Source organism: Odontomachus brunneus, unplaced genomic scaffold (genome assembly GCF_010583005.1).
Source record: "Odontomachus brunneus isolate Ranch 3 - 2012 unplaced genomic scaffold, Obru_v1 Obru_scaffold_200, whole genome shotgun sequence".
NCBI classification, from domain to species: Eukaryota; Metazoa; Arthropoda; class Insecta; order Hymenoptera; family Formicidae; genus Odontomachus; species Odontomachus brunneus.
Genome location: NW_022639650.1, coordinates 88,141 through 112,498, shown reverse-complemented (window position 1 = coordinate 112,498; position 24,358 = coordinate 88,141). Strand labels below are relative to the sequence as shown.

The 24,358-nt window shown below is 42.5% G+C and overlaps 1 protein-coding gene across 5 annotated transcripts in view; it reads left to right on the top strand.

The window, feature by feature from the left end:
- The window catches only part of LOC116852062 (protein-tyrosine sulfotransferase), a 109,715-nt gene that overhangs the window by 58,724 nt on the left and 26,633 nt on the right, over positions 1 to 24,358 (top strand). For 2 of the 5 annotated variants that reach the window (XM_032832043.1, XM_032832040.1), the window contains exon 3: positions 19,914 to 20,009. The exons of 2 other annotated variants lie outside the window; for them this stretch is intronic. The gene's annotated coding sequence lies outside the window, so the exon portion shown is untranslated. Of the gene's footprint in view, positions 1 to 19,913; positions 20,010 to 21,516; positions 21,996 to 24,358 lie in introns of those variants that run through there. One more of the 5 variants, XM_032832045.1, reaches the window with a different exon arrangement.

Genomic DNA, 24,358 nt, shown 5'->3' with positions numbered 1-24,358 from the left:
AACGGCTTGGAGAAATCTTTCCTCGCTGGTAGAATCTCCGAGAGAATCGCGGAGAATTTTAACGAGCTGTCGCAATTATCGGATTATCCTGTCGATCTCGTAAAATTAGCGTCACACTTCTCGTAAACGGGAAACGGAAGCGATCTCCGCTCTCATGCGATTTTTCATCCCTTTGTCCGCTTGAAAAAAAGGATACAACGCGCGGTGGAACCTGCCGTGTAATGTAAATCGCAGCATTCGTCAGAGCGATTGCCCGAAAATCGCAGGTGTTACGTAAGTGTTACGGAAGTAGATCGTGTCGTGCGCGCACAAGGGGAGGAGAAAAACGAGATACACTTTTGGCGGCGGCGGGCCGTAACCCAGATTTATTAAAGACCGGGGAGAGAGAAAAGAGATGGAGGCTGGGAGGGAGGAGCAGCGAGATACCGCGGGGTCTCTTTGTTCTCCCCCTTAATCATGACCGCTGTTTCTCCGAGTCGGCTCTCAGCATGGTTCTTCCACGGTCCACCCCTCGGCCGAGTTCGCCGGCGCGAGACAATGGCTGCTACTGCTGCTGCAGCAGCAGCAGCAGCAGTAGCAGCACGGCTCGTCCGGAAGTTATCCCGCGGGCTTTGCGCGACGTGGAAGAACTCGACCGGGCGCGCGACGTTGCTCGCTTCGCTTGTCCGAGACAAGCTTTGGGCCAGACGCGGCGATGACAATCCCCGAGGACGGCTGCGGTGGCCGTCCAACGAGCGGCGTTTTGCATACAAATAACCGCAGCTGTCGGCACGACTCGCCCCGTAACACGCCGCAGCGAATACGCGCCACTCTGTATGTTCTTCGATCCGTCGAGTCGTTCGTGTCTTCTCGGCGACAACGGTATCGTTCGACAACGCGAAATTGCCAATAACGGTCTCGATAATACCGCGCCGCAATTGAGAACGGATAGATGAGTCGAGGGTCCCGCAGAGTGGACTCGTTATGGTGGACTCGGACCACCTTCGTTTTCGTACGTAACAGCAAATAGCGTAGTTCGATCATTCGAATCATTTCCACTTAACTCTTTCACTACCAATTTTGTTTTTAAAGATGCAATTTCTTTTTTCCCGTTAACTTCATGAAATACATTAATATAATGCAGTTCAGGCAAAAATATTAAGAGTTTTATGTTTTACCGCTAAAAGGATAGAGCCGGAACGCCAATTTCATTAGGCTTTTTGGGAGGGCATATTTGTACCAACAGTACAGTTGATGTTTTTGAATGTCAAAAAGCTTATTCAATTGAATAAATTTAGTATTAATGATGGGGAAAACATATGTCCCATTGGTAGTGAAAAGGTTACAAAGATAAAATTGGATTTGCAAAATTTGAAACAGAATTCTTCTATTTTTAGAAAAAAATTCGTAATTGTTCAACTTATTAAAAAAAGAATTCTTCGATCTTTGAAGGATCATTTAGTAAAGAAAAAAAACAGTTAATTTAGTAATATCTGTTGAAAAAAAATAGTTTAACAATTGAAAGATAGTTTACCAATTGAAAATTGTTATATATTAAAAAGATAGTTTAACAATTAAAAGATAGTTTAACAATTGAAAATTGTATTTTTTAAAGCAAAGACTGAAACAAAAAAATTAGATTTTCAAAAGGAAAAATAAAAAAATGAAATTGTTATTTGAAATTGAATATAATTCAATTATGAATATAATTCAAAATATTGCCAATATTGCCAATATCTTTTTTGCAATTTATTTTTTATTAACGTCACGTATGACACGTGAGGCATTTAGGGAACACTCGTAACTTTACCTGCTCGCAATTTCGCAATAAATTGACGAGATCGGAAAATATAGACCCGTAAATATAGATTACCCTTACCGTCTGATTTATTAGGTGGGAATTCCAGAAAACCTTCTCCTAAACAATTTAAGTGTAATACTATTCAAATTTTTATTATTTTTTAAACAAATCACACAGGAGAAAAAAGATCAATCGAAAAAAGCGGGCTTATGTAAATGCAATATATATATATATATATATATATATATATATATTTCTGTTTCTATTCTACTACTATATTTAATTTGTGCTACATTCAGCGCGGTCCTCCAATCTCGAGCAGTATAATGAAAGTGGCTTTGACGATATTAGTTGATTTAAAATAAAGATGGTTTTCGCGAATCGATCAGTTTGCCGAGAAGTTGTTGCACGAGAATCTTAATGACGATTGTAATCTTAGTCGTCTTTCAACTCCGCGAGATCCATGGTCGACGAAGGACAGAAAGAACGGAGAAAGTACTGGAGAGAAGCTGGCATTCGGTGAAGGAAAGAAAGGCGGAGAAGGATGACTCCCCCAGGGAAATCAGTAGACACTATCTTGGCGAATTCTACCAAGATTCTTTTTAGAAAATTCTCTAACTTCCCGGACAGTAGCGGAAGATTAAGATACCGACGCTCTGTAAAAGTGCACCTTGCACGTTCCACGTAGAAAAACGCAACCCTCCTCGTGCCTTTCTCGCGCTTTCGTCTCTCTTCTAGCTTCTTGACCTTTTGAGCGCGCAGATACACACGTTGCATCTACACGCAACTTCGGTTTCCACCATTCTTTCCCGGCTTCCGTTAAATAATAACGCATATCCGCCTATTTACCAGCTTTTCATTTTCGCATACTAGCGTATATAAATTACACAAACGCGAGCCGCTTAATCTCACGGTATAGGAATATAGGGGGAGAAACAACGTTTTCGAAACTACGCAACAATTTTTGTTTTCTCGTGCGCGAAGTGAAATAATTAAACAATCATTCCACTTCGTGCTCGGGTAGAAATAAAATCCCGGTTTTTATCTCTCTCACAATTTCTGCCAGTTGTATTCCACTTTGATATAAAAAAATAGGCATAGAATGCGTTTTATCTCAATATATAAAGATTTCGAAACAATTTTGCGTTAGCGTAAAAAAAAGTGCACGCGCCGTTTTATTTCGTGATATATGATAATTCTCTGCGGATCCGTTTCCGAGAGTGGCGAATAATACATCGCTTTCGCGCCTGGTTACCGCGCGAATTCGAGTTTGCAGAAGGAGCCGAACGCGAAGCCTTAAAACGAGAGGAGGAGGATCGAAGGGATTCTTTCGCACCCCTGTCTCCGAGACAGTAAGTGGAAAATTGCGCGTTTCCCGTCTAGTTTCCCCCTTTCGAGGCATTCGCGCGTATCAGTCGTGGCTCGTGACGCATTAAGTTCGCCCTAAAGTAAGCTCCTCGAGAATCCGGCGCCGGGGATGCGAAGGGCGGAGGGAAGTCTATTTTCTTTTCGTCTTTGGACGCGCTGCTGGCGCGGATCCCGCTGCTCGACGGCGAGCTTTTCGTCGACTTAGGGAAACAAACCGTAAAAGCCGCCGTGTACCGCGCACGGCGACGAAACCGAGCGAGCACTGCGAGTCCCCTGCCGCGGCTCGTTGACATTTTAATTTACGTTGCCAGCGCGCTAAACACGGACAAAATTGCGCGACCACGTTCTGCGTAGCTCGGCGATAGCGGCGGGGTTCCTCACCGCGTCTTTGCGAGGCTTGTTTTTGCTCAAATTTGCGCAAATTCCGTGCCCGTCGCGTACGGGAGGCCACTGTGGTGTACGTCGCTATTTTGCTGTCAATCGATAGATGAGCGTTCGTTCGAAAGAATCGGACAGACGGCGCAACATATGGTATCCGATATTAGAATTATTGAAATTATTAAGTGATCATATGGTAACGTAGTGAAACGATAACGTCGAAGTATCGTAGCGTACGATTACCGAACGATATCGATATCGCGGCAATAGGATACGTATCGATATCACCCAATATCATCAAATATGTCGAGACAACTAATCAATAAGCGGCGAGTCCCATGAGGATGAAAGACATGAGGATGAGAGAGGATATATATAGAGAGAAGAGAGGTGGGGAGAGAGAAGCACTCGGCGTTATCGGAATAACAAATTTCTACGTTGTGTACGAGTCGATTGAATTTACAAAATAATTACGCTGGAACGGTTCTGCAAATTGCGGAGCGCGAAACGAACTGAATCGAAACCTCCCGCAAACCCCGGATCTTACCTATTAAATTCAGTCTGTAATAAAAGTCCATGGAATTGCGAAACACACGTACACGATAACAGCAGCGTGTTGAAAATTGCTTCTACCTCGGAAAACACATGCTAATACATTAATTACTTGCGCCTACTTAACTCATCTCGAAAATGCGCGCTCGCGACTCCCGGGCTTTGCAATTTTCGCAAGAATGAGTTTACGGACTAACATCTTTCTCCGGTGAAGACTTACGGCAAGATATATCCGATATAGCGCAACCACACGCCACCACCACCACTACCAACATCACTACTACCGCCACCGCTATAACGTCTCACCCCACGGAAAGTCCTGTTAACTTGAGGTGGGAGGGAGGTGGGGAAGCGAAACCTGCCGTCCCTACCGCCACGATTGCGACTCGTGTTATGAGGTGCGACGAGGTACCCAGCTGTTCCCGATCGACGGGAGGATTATTTCCTCCGGTTGGCCGGGATGTGTCTGGAACGCGCGCGTCGACTGTGAAATTCGATCGAAGACTCGGCTCGTCGTCTTTAACGCGGGGGCGGAAGCCAACCTCTCGCTTCCGAGGGGTAGTTCCGTTCTAAAAACCACCGTTAATTAGCGGACGCGCCGCGCTCGCCGCGACGGGCGGGCTAAGTTTAACGAGCGGCGTTCAATTAGGAAGTTGCCAGCAACCATGATCGACGTACTTCGCGAGTAGTATTCGACCTGTCGCGTTATCGCTGTATAATCATCGTGCGGTTATCCTCACTGCACGGATCGTCACGATGCGTCTTGCAAACCCTGCGAACTTTAGTGTGCAACGCATTAACACGCCTTCATTTTTAACACTGGTGTAAGTTAACATACGTTTGTGTATGTCTGTGTATTAGAAAGGTGTTAGAATTCGTGCCTGTCATGCGAGAGTGTTTACAAACGCACGATGAAAAGAACATTCTATATTTGTATTAAAATCGATGTAGTGTTTTTGTGTTAAATTTTTAGCATTGTCATCTATTAATATCTGTTATTGTATTATTTTGACTATTCTACATTGAGTTCATATTCACAATTCCTAACAAAACTCAAATATTCATTTCTTGGCTCTTCGCGTACAATTATATTTGTTGGAGCATGCAGTTTAAGCTGGATCTGCTCCGGTGATTTTAAACTACAATTTTGAACCATAATTTTGTTGAAAATTCATATTTTTGGGTACGCTTTTTCCCAGAAATATAGAAAAATCGCGGCTATAAAATAATATCGCAATATAATCCAAATCTGCAAACAGATTTACGCTATTTCGAAATGTTCCCGGACCCCTTACGAAAGTTGCTGAGCGATCGAATATTCCTTCGGATCTCACAGACCCAATATTGTACACGGAGGTTAATGTTGAAGAGACGATGTTTGAGATTACATTAGGAGATTATATATGAGGGAGTAGAGTACATACATACCGTATATTAATTTTACGACCGATATAGTGTGTTAAAAGTGCAGATGTGTTAACGTGTTGTTTTAGTACACTTTATTTTGCAATGAACTAATTGAGATTACGTGAATGCCAAGCGAGAATGTTTACAGGTAACACGTGAAAAGTATTTTATATTCGTGTTAAAATCGATCCATATTGGAATCTTCGTAAATTTTTAGCATATTCATTTGTTAATATTATCGTTGTATTATTTTGATTCTACATTGCGTATTTATTATTTCTAAATGCTAAAATAATACAGTAGTGTCCAGGTACTACATTTCTGCATTAATTTTCCACATATTGCTTGCGTTATTTGTTTATATATTTGCCTTGTGTCAAATTAACATCAGAGCGCGTAAATTGGGACATGTGAAATGTGTTGCATCTAATGCGAAATTTTTTACAATGCATGTCAGTTATGTATCACAACATCGTTTGATTGCCCGTTACGAAAAATTCGTGAAATATTTCTTCTCGTTGTCCCTAAAACATATGGATATCGGGAGTATTGTTTTCATCCCGAGATCATCGGCGTTGTCTGTGACACGATGATCAATTTCCGCCATTCGATGCACTCTATAAACGTACGAGAAACGTAGTTTGCTCCGAGCGTAATCATTCACCGTTCCGCGTTGGGGAAAAATACGCCGGAGGTTTCTCGTAAATCACCGTGTCGGGCGCACTTCGATACAGGGTTGCATGGGGTTAACTTGCCTCTCAGCGTGTACGGATTTTTTTAAAATTTTTAACTCACCTTTATATCCTCTTAATCCTTGACCGTCGAATGTTCGAAATATCAAGATTTAACTGTCAAAATTCCTCAAAATATGGTCGTAGAATTATAGTATTGTTATATTTTTACCTTACATACACACACACACACACAATTGTTATATTTTTAACTTTACATACACACACACACACACACACACACACAAAACAACTGCACAGAAAGAAGGACTTTTGTTTGGAAAATATCTCTAGTTCTGACATGTTAATCTTGATTAACGTTAAATGAGATAACATGAAACGAAGATAAGAATAAATTTTATATGATTTAATGAGAAGAAACCTACACACACTGAGGGAAAAATTATCTTAAAATCAACAAATATTTCTTTGACAGGTGTCATTGACATATTTACTTAAATCTAAATTCTCTTTATTTAAATCAAATATTATCTACCTGATTTAAATGATTAAACAATATTTGGTTTAAATAAAGAGAATTTAGATTTAAATAAATATGTTGGCACCCGTCAAAGAAATATTTGTTCATTTTAAAGTAATTTTTCCCTCAGTGTATATTCTTGTTATTCAAAAATAATTTTCATTAAGGGAAAGTGCAAAATACTGGATTAAGAATATGATGTTTTCAAATATGTGTGATGCTCTATCCACTTAAAACTAATATACTCAAATTAATAACCACTGTTTCAAGTATAAGCAGTAATATATAATTTTGTTAGAATTTTATCGTCTTGAATCCAAACAACTATTTGTTGAATCGAATATAAAATGTATTGATGCAAGTAACTTATCTTTGTCTAACGCTAAAACGCACGGAAAAAAGAGATGTAATACACCTAACAAAAAATATTTAGTTGTAAGCAAATAGCTGCATCATTCTACATATCTTTGATATGTATGATAATTATGTGTATGGTTGATTTGACTTACTTTGGTGTGTCAACTACATCAATGAAGTTGCGCGTGATCTGGTTGTGGCAACCAAATTAGTAAAGGGATCATTTTGTATAGACGAGCTAAATATCGATATAGTTGCATTAATAAATGCTATATTGCAAAGCAGCGATGTTAGAAAACAAAAGCAATTCACTACGCGCACAGCTATAGATATATACATGTGAAAACTGGTTCTGAATGTATAAATATACATTTGTAGTTGTCGCGTAATGAGCCGCGTTTGTATTAACCATGTATTATCACTGCTGCAACATAAATAACTCAGCCATTGCTCTTTGGTTACAGCAACTACATAAATAGTTGTTCCGTATTTTACTATTGAATCTGGTTAACACAACCAGATTTCTGTATGGATCAACCATATTGTTTTTTCCGTGTATGTATACTGAGAAAAAATACTTGAAAATTTATTTGCGGGATATGAGGTTTATTTTCGCGATATAAGATTCATTTTTGCGAAATAAAGTTTATCTCTATGAAAATAAAATAAGTTCTTATCTCGCAAATAAATTTTCATGTATTATATTTCTTTCTCAGTGTAATCTCGTTTGAAGTTTAACTTGTCAAAAATAAAGATATGTTCCTAACAAGAATGTCCTTTTTCTCCGTGCGAAGGAAACGTTCGCCTTGCTTAGAAAATGAGGTTCGCGTCGGAACGTAAAAGAGAAAAAGAATGGAAGGCAAGGGCGGATTCAGGCGCGCGACGCGGTTTTGCCGTAAGCTCGCAAAGCGTGTATCCGCGGTATCTACGATACTTCGGGGGAGAATAGCTTTCGATCCTAGGTGTGCCTGGGGGAATACCCGGTATGCTCGTAATAATTTGCCATTTTCGCGGTGGCGTAAAGTTTCGTCGGGATATTTACGGCGGTAGGCGGGTGCATTAGCGACGGTACACGCGCGAAAGATAACGCGCGTACTTCGATATTTTAGCCCGTCGACCAAGCGTTTTTTGCGATAACTAGGAAAAATGTACGTGCAAAAATCCGCGGCGCGCAGCCGCGGTAATTGTAAATCGTCCTTTTCCCCGTGCGCTCGATTTATATATTTGTGCGACCGCCCGGGACAATGGTATGCACTTCCCCCGACGCGAATAAAACACGCGATTTAGTTTACTCGTGTTTCATGTGCGCGAAATTTCGGACGTGTTACGTCGTTAAAAATATACACGTGTCGCGAGGGTTCCATGCTCGAGTCCTGACATCGAAAGTATCATCTCAATCGTCTCTGACCACTCTGGACACTCCGAAGATACATCCCGAATAGAAAATAAGCCAAAGAATAGTAATTGACTAGAAATTTTGCATAATCTTTTTTATAATTCTTTCTTTCTTATACGTGTTTTATTTTTGTATAAATTTTTTATAATTTTTTATCCGTTCTTAACAGAAATTTAACAAATTTCTAGTTAACCGGATTTCAATAAGAAATAGCTATTGAACGAAATCATTGAAAAATGATCGAAGCATTTAGTGTTGTATTGTATATAGAGTTGTATCTTTAAAAAAATATATATTTTACGCACAATCAATCGCGAAAGTATTCAGGTTTTTCTTCTGAACTCTCTTTTATCGATAAAAGTGCTTCTAATAACTTATAAACCTTCTGATTGGCTTAAAGCTACTTTTATCGAATAAAAGAGGATTCACAGAATATGAGTCTGAGAATATTTATGTACGCTTGCATTTATATAAAATTGTATTTATTTTCTTTAACTCTTTTTATAAATATTTATGTATATATTTTTTCCGTGTTTTTCCGTGTTTTGACATTTACTGTGATGGTCATTCTTAAAAAAGGTTATATAAAAACAGGTTAATATAGAGAAAAATTGACTGATTTCTGACATGTGAGCGACTTTTGCCGGAAATTTTTCTGCTCCGGACGTTACATCCACAAATTGAGCGGCGTTAAAAACTCTTCGAGAAGCTTGCGAGAAAATAATGCTTTTCGCGTCCTCGGAAACGAGAGTCTCGAAATTCTGCGGCGCACGCGCCTTGAATCTCCTTATCCACAAGTAAGTGACCACAATTCTCCAACCCCTCGCTGTCGCGAGCGGCGACACCACCACGACGGCGGGTGGTAATACGCGCGAATAAGTTTCCGAGGGAAATCCCGGCTTCCGAAATCCGATTCGCATCGGCGAAGGCGGCATTCTTCTGGAAAATTGCGGGAGATCCGGGAATATTCGCGCGCCTCTATCGCGCTCAAGTTCTGTGCGACGCTGAGCACGTGCATCCCTCCCTTACAACACGGAAGGAAGCTATTTAGAGGTGTCGGCGGTAAGATCTCCTCTTTCTTCACCTGATTTCCAGTTTCCTTTTGCCACCTTGTATTGTCTCGGCGTCGATTTCAACGACGCGCGCGTGGGCGGCGAACGGTCCCCGCTTTCCTTCTCTAATCCAGCCTTTGTCAACCGACGCCTTTCTCGTTTCGCACGTGGGAAACTCGCCTTCGGAGTTTCATTTACTCCCACGGCCAAAATGTCGCGTCCCATTACGATCTCACGACGAGATTTAACACCTTGAGCTCTCAGCGCCCAACACCGGTGCAGCGTGTTTAAAGAACTTAATTCAAATATATTTCAAGATGAAAGACAGGTCTCGGCGCCCGCCGCAGCATACGCTGCAAAATATTGCGGAAAAACAAATTGCAAGAAAAACAACGCGGCGGTGGTAAAATATGGCAATTGCCAGAAGTATCGAGAATTATTGCACTCAAAAAAATATAATGTCATCGTTGGCGGAATTCTCTTGTATATGGCCTCAAGAGCATTCCTCTAAAACCAAAAGTAAAATATTCTAATGCTCAAAAAAAGAGAACTCTAGTTGCAAGATATTGTTTTCTGTAATTCCATATTTTCAAAGCTCTTACCGAAAGAATATAGCTCTTCTAATGAAACGAACTATTAAACTAAAGTCTAGTTATTATAATATTTTTCTTTTTGAATCAAGAGGAAGAGTGTTAACTTAAAACGGGATATTCTTTTACATCTAAACATTTTCATTAAGAAGAAAACTTGTATTGTACATGTGAAAGGCGAAACTCCCCTAATTTTAAGAATTTTACGCTTAGAATATCTTCCTTTTGGTTTAAGGAGAATTCTCTTGAGACCATCTATAAGAGGATTTTCGCTAAAGGTAAGATCATATTTTTCTGGACGATGTTTACTTGAAGCAAGATGTTGTTTTACGAAAGACGCGACAAGCAGGACTGGTACTGTAGGTGGAAAAGTGAACGGCGAAAATTGTCGCGCGAATTTCTCGAAATTGTGTGCGGTCGCGTAACTTCAGATAAAAGATGAAAATAGACGAAAGACGTAATTCCTCTCTCTTTCTCTAACTTTAAGAATATTGCGCTTAGGATATTTTCCTGTTGATTTGAAGAGAATCCTCTTGAGGCCATATGTAAGAATATTTTCATTAAGAATGAGATTATATTTTTCAGGGATATACGTTTCAGAGAGTACATATGAGATCTATCATATATCGAACGCGTGTCGAAGCACTATCGCCATCCAATCTGTCTATCGCTGAAAACTACTCGACTTTTAGTGGCTGATCGTCCGTCGAACATCGATGCGCCTCATTCGCGCTTCACGAAGAGTTTTCGTCGGTACCGCGAAAAAAAAGGGGCGCCGAAACTTTATTCATTTTCCCCGAGAGTCCCTTTCTCTCTCTCTCTCTCTCTGTTTCTCTTTCCCTTTTGCTCTCACTCGCTGGTATTTTCATTATCTCGCTGACGTCACGATCAGGTGGGGTGTAAAGATCGATGCTCGAACGCATCGATCATGCAACTGTCGACGAACTTTTCCACTTTTCCGCGTTCCATCTGATTCTCGCGCAGTGAGCCTTGCGTTCGATCGAAGCCTATCTCGTCCCCGAAAATGGCTACGCGATCGCAATTTCGACGAACTCGCGCGACAATTTTCACCTTTCACCTTTTCGTCTTTCCCGAGGGAGAAATATCAAACAAAAATACAGAAAATCTAATATAAAAAAGGACGTGCGCGCGCATACACACACACACACACACACACAAGAAAATTTTTGACGATAATGCAAGACTTGCCGCGCATGTTCCTCGGAAAATTGACTTCAGACAGGGACCTCATTTTTCCCCTAAGCGATGCGACGCATGTTCCGCTTTATCCCCGGGTCATAAACGAGCCGGCAACCCCGACGCGAGAGGATTAACGTGCGCGGTGTAAAACACCGGGGTATTAGCGGCGTGTCCGTGGACGTAAACGACGACTTACGTATGTATACCCGCGAGGGCGGAAATCGCGTCGGCCGCAAATTGGATTATCGGACCTGCGAGACGATGTGCTCGCTAACAAAAAGCCGAAACGCGTGTTCCCAAAGAACCGAAAGGATTATCGATAGTCGTTCGTTCGTTGGTCGGTCGGTCGGCCGGTCGGTTGGTCGGTTGGCTGGCTGGCTGGCTGGCTGGCTCGTTCGTTCGTTCGTTCATTCGTGCGTTTGATCTCGCTTGACGCTCAACGTCGATGACACGCGTGGCGAACGCGGAAGAGAAGGGCAACGCTCCGGATTCTCTCGTTGTTCTTTTTCTCGCGAAAACGCGAAAGCGCGAAAACAACAGTCGGACCGACCAACGCGACGCCGCAATTTCGCGCTACGTAGAGCTGTAACTTCGAGGGCAACTTTTTCGTTAGACGAACTCGCCGCTAACAAAATTACCGGACGAACCGCGGCGGAAAAATTCGTTGCGCGACGCGACGTGACGAGCGCTTCGAGGGAGATCGAAGTCCAGAGAGAGAGAGAGAGAGAGAGAGAGAGAGAGAGAGAGAGAGAGAGAGAGAGAGAGAGAAAGAGAAATAGAAGAGCCAACGAGTTCCGAAACTTACGTATCCAATGGAATACGTGAAGGGAATGTGAGTAAGTGACTGAGTGAGTAAGAAAGAGAGAGAGAGAGAGAGAGAGAGAGAGAGAGAGAGAGAGGGAGAGGGAGAGTGACCCGGCGATCTCGTTAATAAAATGCGCCCTACTGAATCCTCGTGTTCGATTCTTCGTTAGATCCGCGTTTTTGGAACATGAAGAATTATCGGAGCGGGAGTTGCGAGTTTGCAACGACGTTTCGAAAGCGAAACGGTGTAACGTTCCCGCGATTTCCGCGCAGAATGGCCATCAATATTGAAATTAATTGCTCGCACGGACGTTTTTGAAAATTTTTATTTCTCGCGCGCGCATTGCCGAACACGTTTCAACGGATGAAATATCATTTTCGACGTATTTTCCCTGCCGCGCTCGCGCATTTTCTGGTCGTTTTCTCGATACAGCGCGCACTCAACTTCCCGACAAATTCTGATATTCATTCGAACGTTTCAGCTGCCGTTCGTTAAAAACGTTTCCATTAAACGCGCCGTGCTAATTAACCATTATTATCCCGTGTCGAATAAAAATCTCCATAATTTCTCTATTCAATAGACGGGGAGCATATAATTCTGTACGCGTGCGAGTTAAATGGGAAAAGTTGCAGGTCGCGTATGGGTGTGCGTGTGTGTGTGTGTGTGTGCGCGCGTCGCGTATAACAGAAGAGGGTTGCGTTTCGCGTACGATAGCGCGCGCTCGCGCTCTCACGATAATTCAACGGGTGGAGAACTCCAATTAATGCGGTCGCGTGCGCGGTGTCGTTTGAAGTCGTCACGCCGCCACGGCTTCGCTATCGCGAATCGCTCTTCGGAAATTCGTTAGCGCCACGCGCTATCGCCGTATTGTCCTGATTCGCGCCCCGCTTGGCCCAATAATTAGCGCAATTACATCGTTTGTTGCGCTCGCGGCCTGCACGGCTAACGTACCGCTTACGACACGTCGTGTACAACACGCGCGCTGTCGAACGCGTGTAATTAGTCGTATATAATTACCGTACACGCGGTCGCGCGCTCGTCGGACAGTCAGGAAGACCGAAGTAGGAAGAAAAAAAAAGGGAAAATCGGCTTTTCCATGCAACGAGCTGTTATAGCGAAGATCGTGCACCGGGTGTCCCGGAATCGACACGGAGAAGGGCGACACTTGGTGAAATTTGCCGTGAATTTTCGCTCCGCCAAAATATCGAGGGTCACCGGCTATCGTCCGCGTGCTCCCAAAAATCTTCAGTGTGCTTTGGTGCCTCCTGAGAGATAAGCTTGTGCGAACTGACATTCACGCTCCACGCCGATTGTCTGTAAATGGGGCGTTATTTAAGTTCTTAGGGGATAGTTTCTTCTAGGATTCTTTTCTCTCTACTCGTTGCTGAAATTAATCTCCGCTTTAGCGAAACTGAATTTTGCGACTTCTCGGCCTCTCAGTCGTCCCGCGATATCGCTGTACTAGGGGTTAAAGCGGGATCATATTTTAGAGGGATGAATGCGGCTTCGAACGATCGATGTCACCCCCGCGGTGCTCGCGGATTGAAAGAGAGAGAGAGAGAAAATAGGAGGAGGAGGAGGAAGAGAAGGAGGGGACCCGCGAATTAATCACGGGAACCAGAAAGATGCCCGATACGATGCGGCGCATCGGCGAACCGCGTTTGAAGTCTATAAGATTAACCGTTGCCGCGCATCGTTGTTATCGCTTTCCGATAACGAGCGCACGCGCGCAACAACGCGCGTCGTCGGGTATTACTCAACATGAACAATTCAATCCGCATTTTCCCCGGTGGCCGCCGCCGGTCCGCCACCGCCGCGTCTATTGTGCGCGTGCTGTCTTTTGGGAAATACGTTGCTGTAACGCCGCGCGTATCCGGCTATCAGACCATGAGGAATAAATCATTTTCGTTATCGTCCGCGCTCGTGACGTAATATACTTGCAACAGAGCCTCTGACCCGCGCGTGACTACGAAAGATTCTAACTACGTAGGTCCGTACGTGTGCACGTTTGTATGCTCTGTAATCGCTGAACGTCTCTTGCTGAGAATTTCGGTCCCCAAGAATTTTGGAATTTTCATGAATTTGCGAATTATACAGCAGCGCGTGTATTCGGAGGATCTCGTCATGGTGCGGCGCTGTATTCTCTAAATTTCTTAGCGTGGCATGTCACTCGAAACGAATGAAGAGTGACAGTATTCTCGATGGTCGATGCCACAGTGAAAATACTGCCACTCGAAATCGCAGGAGTGAATGTTTCACTCAAGCTTGGAGTGAATTCTGACCTCATAATAGCGAATGTCTCAATCCATTAGAGTGAATAGGGGAGAATGTTCGTTAAGTGACATTCGTTACGGCATTTACCAGTTCTCGGCATTTTTATTTGGATTTTATTAAATATTAAGGTGCATGGGAATTTATTCATTATTTATAATTTGTGCTTATTCGTTTTCTTAAAAAGCCTCGTTTTCTTAAAAAGCCATCTTAATATTTGGTAATTACCGCGCAACAGACAAGTAGAATGCCGACTACTGAACGTTCTCCTCGGTGTTTCTCTAACTGCGAAGTACGTCAGATTTGTTCTTCAATTTCGAGTGAAGATATTCACTCGACGATTCCGAGTGAAAAATTTGTTCTAACATGAGTGAAAAATTGCTCAATTCGAATAATTCGGTTGGGTCACCCTGCACTGTAAAAAATTTCACTGTGTTAAATTTAATACATTTCACACGTTCCAATTTGTCCGCTCCAATTTTGGCGGTAATCCAATGCAAGGCAAATGTGTCAACAAATAATACAAATAATATGTCGAAAGTGCCATTTGGACGCTATTGTGTTATTTTAACACTTAAAAATGATAATTATAAACTCAGCACGGATTAGTCAAAATAATGTAATGGCAATATATGTCAAATTAATACACAGATATGTGAAGAATTTAAGGGGGCAATACCGTTTCTCTAGTCGAAAAAATCGATTTTTTTACATTTTATTAAACTATATATTTTTAAGAATTTATTCCTACCTATCGTATCGAAAAATTCGAAAAATTGCGTAAGTTACAGCCTATTATTCGAAACGGCGTGCAAGTCAAATCCGGCGCTCACCGAGACGTTTAAAATTTCGTTAGATATATGCGGTCCACGAAGGTTCTATGAACTCTAGGTAACAAAAGAACGACTCGGGTGTGTTTGTTCTATGGGCCTGGAATCGCTGATTAGGTTGAAACTTACGTAAGTACTAGAAATATAAGCTTAAATAGTACCCGAAACTTCAAACGCGTTTTTCTCAAAACGATTTTTCTCTAACTGGCGCGCACGATTTGCGACAAATTGCTGAATCGATCGACTTTTGCCTATAACTACATATTCAAAACATGTGTTATTTTCGTCTGAACCAACGAAATTAAAATACATTAACTTTTCCTATTTATTTTCAAAGAAAAACTTTCGATTTTTAGGGCAATTTTTCGAGCATTTTTTTCAAATACCTACAACTTATTGAAAAACGATCCGTTTTCAATATTACTAGTTCCAGCGATAACTGAATGTCCTGAATGATAGTTTAATAATCTTTTGGCTTTCTTGCTTCAAATTAACGAGTCATGAGATATCATGCGCGCTATGGAGCAAAAACCGCTCATTTCAGTTTCACATGTTTTTCAATAATTTTTATATTTCGCAGCGTACATACTTATAAAAATTCTGACATACAAATAAAATATGTAGTATTTAGCGTACCAAGTTTCAAAATAATCGGCCGCGTAGTTTCCGAAAAAAAATTCGCAAAAATAGTCTCCCTTTTCGGCCGAGAAACGGTATTGCTCCCTTGATACAAATATTTCTACACAGATCATTTCCGACGGAAAAATACAAAATGTTCTTTGCCGCGTACTTTTTGAGTGGAATTTCACTGCGAGAAATTCAGAGAGTAATTATCGCGAGACTCTCAACTTTGACGAATTCTTCGCAGGTTTTCATGCTGCGTGTTGAGTCTCGAGTCAATTGAGAAATTGAGCAAAGTTTTAATGGGATATTTAATTACCGGGTAATTTAATATTAAAGAATCGAGAAAAAAATATATATATATATTTATAACGCGTTATTTTCATGTTTTTGGGATATATTACGTGTAAACTTTTGCGATGATATTCAGTCGATTAATATCGTAAATAATTTGTATATTTAATATACTTTCTAACCAATTTGATTTTAAATGAAAAATTAAATCCGACGAGTGAGTAAACGCTATCGGATGTGATATTTCCATAATCGGTCAGGTCGATTACGCCTCGCGTGTGGACTCTCCTTTCTTTCTCCTATCCAAATCCGGTCGTCGACGTCCCTATTTCCGTATGCGTCCGGCGCGTCTTTCGCCGGTAATCGATACGAACGACTTTTGCGCGAACGGATAGATTGCCTTCCGGCTGATAATTAGCGTCTGGCTGGGAAGTTTATCGCGAGTAGTAATTTCCCACGTGGATATGGACGGTCGCGTAGCATAAATTTGAATGCACGCGAATACGCGGGATTATAACGACGGGCGGACGTGTGAAATATTTTCGAATTTCAATGCAGAGCCGGATCTCGCGTGCACGCAGAGATAATTAGAAATAAATGTTTTTAACCAGGCTCTTCCTTAAATGCCGGCGATTTTTAAAAACCCAGGACTGTTATATTTTACAAAGTTATGGTAAATATTAATGAAAGAAACAGAGGAAAGGGTGATTTTTTGGGTCACAAAATTAATTAGATTCGTTAAGGTTATTTAATTTTCTCGCGAGAAGATTACCTCCAAATTGGCCGGGAGGAGGAATATTCGTTGCGTCCGGGGACACCTTGTATATACGGTTTTTATAACATACTTTTCAGGTTCATCCGGTTTATATGGATACTTTCAGCCCTTCCACATATCCGCGGCGTGCAAACAGCTTTTAGGAAGCCCTCGGCGCCGCGCCGGGCTGCTCTTATCGGCACGGCGATATTCTATGCTCTCGCACAGGGACGCAAAGCTTTTTTAAATGGAGTGTAAATCCTGCGCTTTTCACCGTGTAACGCGCGGAAACGTTCCGGACGGAACGGCGAGTCGCGTTCGAGTTGCCGCGCGAATTGCATTTTTCCCCCGTTCTTTTTGTGCTTTCGGCAGCAACCTTTTCCCATCTCGATGATGTCAAAGATATGACTTAGAGAAACAAAAACAAAGAGAAAAAGAAAACAAACAACTCCGAGAGATTCATTCCACTCGTCGACTCCGGATTTAACATCGGTGAAGTCCTCGCGGGCAAAAGATAATGAAGACTCCCTTATTTCTTACTTGATTGAAAAAAAAAAGAGAGGAAAAGACTCGATCTTCTGAGTTGTTGTTTGAAAACTCGCGCGACATAAATCCCGCGCAATCTCCCGCGAATTTTTCGACACCGAACAGCAGACTTTTAATTGGGCGAAGTACTTAGCGGTGCTACGTCCGGGACACCCTGTATAACAGGAGACGTTATTAACTCGAGCCGAGGAAGTAGCTGCGTTCGCTTTGTATGCATTTCGCTACCGTGGAGAATTTAATAAGCCGCCTACTTCCCCGCTTCTTCTTCCCCTCGCAATGTAGCGAGACGGAATGCATTCGATCCTCGAAACAGCACTTCCCGGCGAGATATAATATTAACCGCGTAGCGTATAAACGATCCGCGATATTATCCATTCTCGCGTAAGAGAACGTAATAAAATAACGTCGAGGCCGAGCTCTCTCTCTCTCTCTCCGGCTCCCTCCCACCTGTCTCTCACAAACGCGTGTATAATAGACTTGAAAAAGACGTGCGCCCGAAATGCATAAAAATGCGCCGTATATATTATATCAGGTTCTCGCGCGAAACACAATTATCACGATTACCGCGAACACAAATCGGCAATTCGGAGTTTATTTCCCTTCCCTCTCCTCCCGCGACTGTTTACGATTATGTACGTGAATAAATTGGCGATCGGGGCAAAAATATATTCGCGCGCCGGGGTTTCGGAGGAGTCAATTTCGCACACGTTCCTAACAAACGCGTTTGTCCGCCGACACGGCGCGCGCTGTCCGCGTATACTAATTATTTCGACATTGTTCGCGATCGGGTCGCGCGCGCGCGCGAACTCGCTCGCAACGTTTGCTAATTAGTCGCAGCAGCATTCGATCGGCCTCGGCGAACCGGTCAAACAGACATTGTTTGCGCCCGAAACGCAATAACGCACCGCATCATGCTCCGAAACGCGATGCTCTCCTGCCCCACGTCGATATACGCTTCATTGATTTTACATAAATAATCTACATTACTATGATATATCCCTTGTGTTTCCCTAAGCGCATTCTCTATGCAAGTGGGAAATAATCGGCTCAAACACATGATGGGTATTAGAAAGAAATGTTTGGCTAGTTTCAAGGCCGATCAAGGTCTTACAAAAGTGTAACGTAAGTTATACATGTCATTTGACCCGTTTAAACCCGCGGGAAAGCAGTCAAAATTCGCTTTAAATTCGGGTCACATAAGTCACATTTAATTCGATTCAAATTTCAAGATGAAGTTAAAACTTGGAAATTAAAACTTTTGAAAGTGAAACATTTTAGAAATGCTAAATTCAGTATAGCGCGAAATCAATGTGATATGAAAATTAAAAATTTCTTATTCAAATAATCTTAAGAATCTCATCAGATGTACATACATTTACATACATCGTGTAGTTTTAAAGATGCTAAAATGGTTAATGGTGGACTGCTACATCACTTTAGAAGTTCTGTTAAAGAACTCGTGACAAAAAAATTTAGCATTTCTGAACTGTTTCATTTTGCGAAGTGTTTCTTTAGTTTTCAGTGAAAGGAAGTTATAAAGTCAAACTATAATACAAGTAATTGAATATAATTGCAATAAAATCGACACTAGCCGAATTATTATTAAAATTATTATTATATAAAGACTTATTTTTATTTATTTTTATTTTATTTTAAGGCGAATTTTGACCACTTTGCCGCGGAATAAGATGGATAAGCAATATATTATCATCGCATTTAGTGAATCAAGAAACGTAAAGTCACAGATATAACTTACGTTACACTTTAGGCCAAAAGCACCCCACTTTTCCATTTGTTTTTTATTGCTATGTCTTGTATCTGCTAGAAAATTGTCGGTGGTACGTAGAATTTACAACAGCGGCATTCTAGCAGTATCTGCAATCAAATTTAGGTCTCGTTATCAATTATTAATCTAGCCTCAATCTGAGCGGACGCTATAGAGAGGCTTTCTTGTGCTAAAGCTTACCGATGTATGGTTCAGATAGAAATTCTCCCTCTGTTATTGATTAAGTACAAAGCATACGCGATATCGCAGTGTTTGCTAATCATTTATCCATCTTAGCTAATTTCTCGTATTCAGATAATTTCCGCTATGCGACCGTAACTTTTTTTAGTGTATTGTAATATCGTAGAATCGGCACTTTATTCAGTGCGACTCCTTAATTCGCAGACGTGACGGCTAATTAAGTCATCGGTTTGTGAAACGACAGATTCGGGTCGTTTATTTGCAAGGTTAAACGTTAGCCGCTTCGCTGAGGGTTCTTCGCGCATCCGAGGCGTCTCATCGTGTACGGCCTATCGATTTATCGGGGACAATTACGGCGCGCGCCCTTTCGCCTTCCGGTATTATATCGGTTATTGCCACGGTTCAGGGTAATTAGTGTTAATTGAACGAAGAGAGTCATCCCAACTCCAGTCTCGGCGACAACGATCGTTTAACGGCCAATTTAATCTTTCTCTCTCTCTCTCTCTCTCTCTCTCTCTCTCTCTCTCTCTCTAGGTTACCCTGGATCGCCTCGTAGTCGTCGTCGTCCCGTGATCGCAGAGCATCCCAGGGTCTGTGGAGGTTGCATGCGGCCAAACAGGGTGAAGTGGGGTAAGTGTAAACGAAAAATTACAAGATAAAGGGAACACATAATTCCGGGTATTACCGTGGAAATCCGCACTCGTATCTCTCGTCTTATCGCATCACAAAGTTTGCACAAATCCGCTTGCACACTTTTTGTGGTCAGTTTGCACAGCGTCGAATAAAATTGAAAGAATTAATTAATTTTTTCAACGTTGATTTTGCAAACGCACCATCTAGCCAAGAGAATATCCGACCGAGTTATCTATCGCGGCACGTTACCACTGCGGGACGCGTTCGCGACTTTACCCGCGCGTAATTACATATCCTCTGCGTGAGCGTTCGATATCCGATGAGAGGATTCCGTATGTTTCACGGGCCAACGCGCTGTTCTGCTCTCTGCTCGAGAGGTAAATTATAAAAGGAATAAAAGAAGTTTCGTTGTATTCGCCTTCGCGCTCTCCGTCCTCGCGTTATTCGTAGCACGAACGAAGCTGTCGAGGCTAGCGAAGAGGAGAGAAGCTCGCAGACGCGTTTTTATCGGAGCGCTCGTTGCCCGACGAAATCCCCGTCTTCCAGCTTCGCCACGGAATGCAGTCGAGTTCCTCGAAAGCAAGAGAGAGAGAGGAAGTACAAAAGCACCTTCCCTTATATCCCCTTACTTCCTCGATGGACCTTCCTCTGCTCCTTTTACTCAGCTGCCTGCTCGCCTCCTCTCGCTTGATCCTCCGGCTCTTACCTGTCCTTCCAGCGCCCGCGTCTTTTATCGTTACGATGTAAATCGACTTGACTTCGCCGAGCGGAACGCGCAAGAGGCCGCGACGTAATCGGATCATAATCGGAGCGACTTCGCCCACGGGTGGAAAGCGCGCGTGCCGTTGTCGGGGCCGCGTCCGTCAAGTAAAAGGCTTCAATCTCCGACCGGTATCCGCTCGCTCGTTTCCCGCTCTCGCACCTGTTGAGCTCATTAACGAGAGCGACGTTTACGTTTACGTTACTCGCGCCGCGCTGTTCCTCCGCGCGCACGTTCCTAGATCTCTATCGAATTAAGTAGCGCACTACGTGTCGAATGCTGGCGCGCGCAACTACGTCGTTCTCGTATCGAGTATCCGAGAAAATGGGCAAGACGCGCTTCTGTGCTCTCGTGCAGATCTCCCCCGAGGCGAGGGGGGCGGAGGAGGAGAATTTCCCTTTGTGTTGCAAATGATTGCAGCTTGAGTGAGCCGTAATCATGGCGGATGCGTTTAGGTAACGAGACTTTCGTCTCGTTTCGACTCTGCACCGCTTAATCGGAATTTTAACGCGACGCTTCATTGACAAGACGTTTGCACTCGTGACACGCGAAGCGAAGCCAGAGGTTTTTCGCCGGCTCGGATTTCACGAGGTATAAAATACCCTCGGCTCTGTCTGCTCGAACATTTCCGCAGACATTGAGGCGGGAATACGCGCGTAGCGCAACGTTCGCGAAATTGTGGCGGAATCGCGACAAATGAGTCGCTCGCTTGGGCATTCTCGCCGACGGAAAACGCGACTCTGCGCGGCCGTGCGCTTAGAACAGCGCGATAAAAGAACGAGGGACGCGCGCGAACAGACATTTTTATAATAATCTCCCACCGGGCGTGAAACCACCTCGTTACAAGCGCTGACGACGGGCGTCGCGCTCCGTTCGCCGGGCTCTAATTAACTCGCGACGCGTTAAAACTTCACAGGAGCGTTCCGCGCGGAGCTCGCTATTTCAAGGCGGCTCTGTTCGCGAATTCGTTGAAATATACAACGCGCATCGGCGCGACGTCGTCCCGTGTGACTCGCGCTTTGATCAGCCGGAAATTAGTATTTTAATTTTCGCGATAACGCACGTTGTCACGTGCGAAGTAACGGGTTGCCCCGTCAACCAAGCCGCGCCCATCCCGCGGATTCTTCTCGTCAGTTTGCACGCAGAGAAAGGATCAGAAGCTGAAATGTAGCTACAGTAGCTAAGATGTTGAAATAGGGACGGATAATGCCGCTGCTACCGAAGTAAGTGTTACTTGTTTCAAAAGTATTTCCTAAGTTTATATATCCGGAAATCCATCATAAAGTTTTTTTTCATCATAAGCATCAAATTTGTTTAAAATACATTCTGAATCCTAGCAAGTTCAGCATTTCAGTCAAGAAAAGTTGTATACAAAGTGTCTTGGTTTGGACAGGTTTTACTGGCAGATTTGTGTAGAACTTGAATAGAAAAATCCTGTGTCATTAGATTCTTCCACGATAATTATTGAGATATTAATGAGAGGAAATTGGTCGATCAATGCGCGCGATGCGGTGGGACCAGTTCTGTGAGGTTATTTTCTTACAGAGTCGAATGCTTAATGTATTCACGCACGTAAGATACTTAGAAATAGCCGCTTTGAACAAATGTGTGCTTTTAATTTCAGCTAAAAAAAGTTAGTCTCACAACGAATGCATTTTATCTGTGACAGCCAACTCTTAAGAATGACAGTAAAACGATTATGCTTTTAGCTAAGTTGGAAGCAGCTACTGAGATTTAGCTGATGTTACTAAGTGATTTCTTTCCGCCGAAAATTTGCCGGGACGCCGCGAGTTCTGCGATTTTTCTTTTCTTTGCTCCACTTTATCGCAGAGTTCAGTTTGGTTGAGAAAAGCAGGGCGAAATTTTTTAAGAGAGTAGCTCTCTCTCGCTACTCGTTAACCGCTCGAAAGCTCAACTTTCGCGAAGCGAAAAGCTTTTTCCGTGCTCTATTTAAAATTAACGTACGCTTTCTAAAACGAGAATAAATATCTGTGAGGAACTGTCGATGAACACTCTGAAGTTTCAAATTGAGATATATAATTTGTTCCTCAACGTTTTACATGATTAATCGCCGGTCGTTTCGCCAAACACGCGATAAAGTAACATAGAGAACACGTGGCTCGCGCTGAATAATGAATCACGCGTCGACGTTCTCGCCGATGAAAGATCGATCCTGGATTGTTCAGCGGGGAGAATCGGCGCTTGAGAAGCCGTTGGTCCCGTGGCACACCCCGAGTATTATTTATTCATCGCGCCGGAAGGGGACCGAATTACGAGCGGCGAATGGAAGCTCATTTTGAGCGCACGATCGACGCCGGCGGCGCTGCCGAAAGAACCACCGATGTCGAAACCGGATCCGACGTTTCCACTGACTCGTGCAAATCAACGACTGAATTATTCATCGACGGTACCGTTGGCCTCCTTAAAACGCCATCCGTCCCCACGTACCCCTGTTTCGCCTTTCGTCGTTTGATCGCATTCGGGCCGATAAATCGATAAACGACGCGCGACGACCACGATGACACGACATGTATGGGCGTGCCGCGTCAATCTTTCATAGCAGATTTTTCCGGTGGCCGTTAATAATTACTTCGCTCGATTTAATCTTCGGACGGACTGATTCTCCGGGGCCGGTTTCTCCATAAATACTGATGTCTAGACAGCAATAATTTTTCTAATAAGTGTATGACGATCGAAGATATCCGGGTAGAAATTTAAAACGAGGATTCAAAAGAGTCCAGACAGCTTTTCTCTACTTTACTTTTATCAAGCTTTACTAGCTTTATTTTTATCAAGGCACTATAAAGAGACAGGTCCATTTCGAAGTCCACTGACCTCGACTAAAATAACGAATTTTGAAATGAACAAAATGATCCTATTTTAATACATTTATTCAAGGAATAATAAATTAAAAATACTTTTATATATAATACTATTATTATTACCGATATGAAACATTCTTTTCTCCTTTTCTTTGGCTAATTTATTCATTTTTTACTCAATCAAAATACTGACTTTATAATTATCAATCATTAATAAATAATCGTACCCTCACTGAAATCATTTTAGGAATTAGTTAACTTGCCTCTGATCAAGTTTTATTAGTAGCCTTGTTTGGGGCACCCACGTTAGCATTAATTCATGATCTATTCGCGAAATTTTATGCAAAATTTGCCTATTTTGATCGTAACCGGACCCTACGAAGGTACGCCTATTCTGAAGCATTCCTGGCTAGAGTCACTGCATATTTAGAATCCGCCCCGATTAATCTCTATCCGGATAAGAGACTATACGTACTTCCGCTCCTAAATCATCGTAGCCTTTTGCACAGAAAATTTTCTGGGTTTTAATTGGAATCCATTCCGATTTTCTAAAAGAATGATAGGGAATTCTGTTTTGGAAATTTATGAAGATTCGAATTAAAAGTGTGTAATGTTTTAAAAATGCTATTCCAAGTGACAAACTTAAACAGATCTTATTTTCTCGAGTGCGTTTCTAAAACTTATTTTTTTTATTTTTATATTACATTTATGTTAAACAAAATATCTGAAATATGTTTTGAGTATTTATCTACAACTGTAAATAC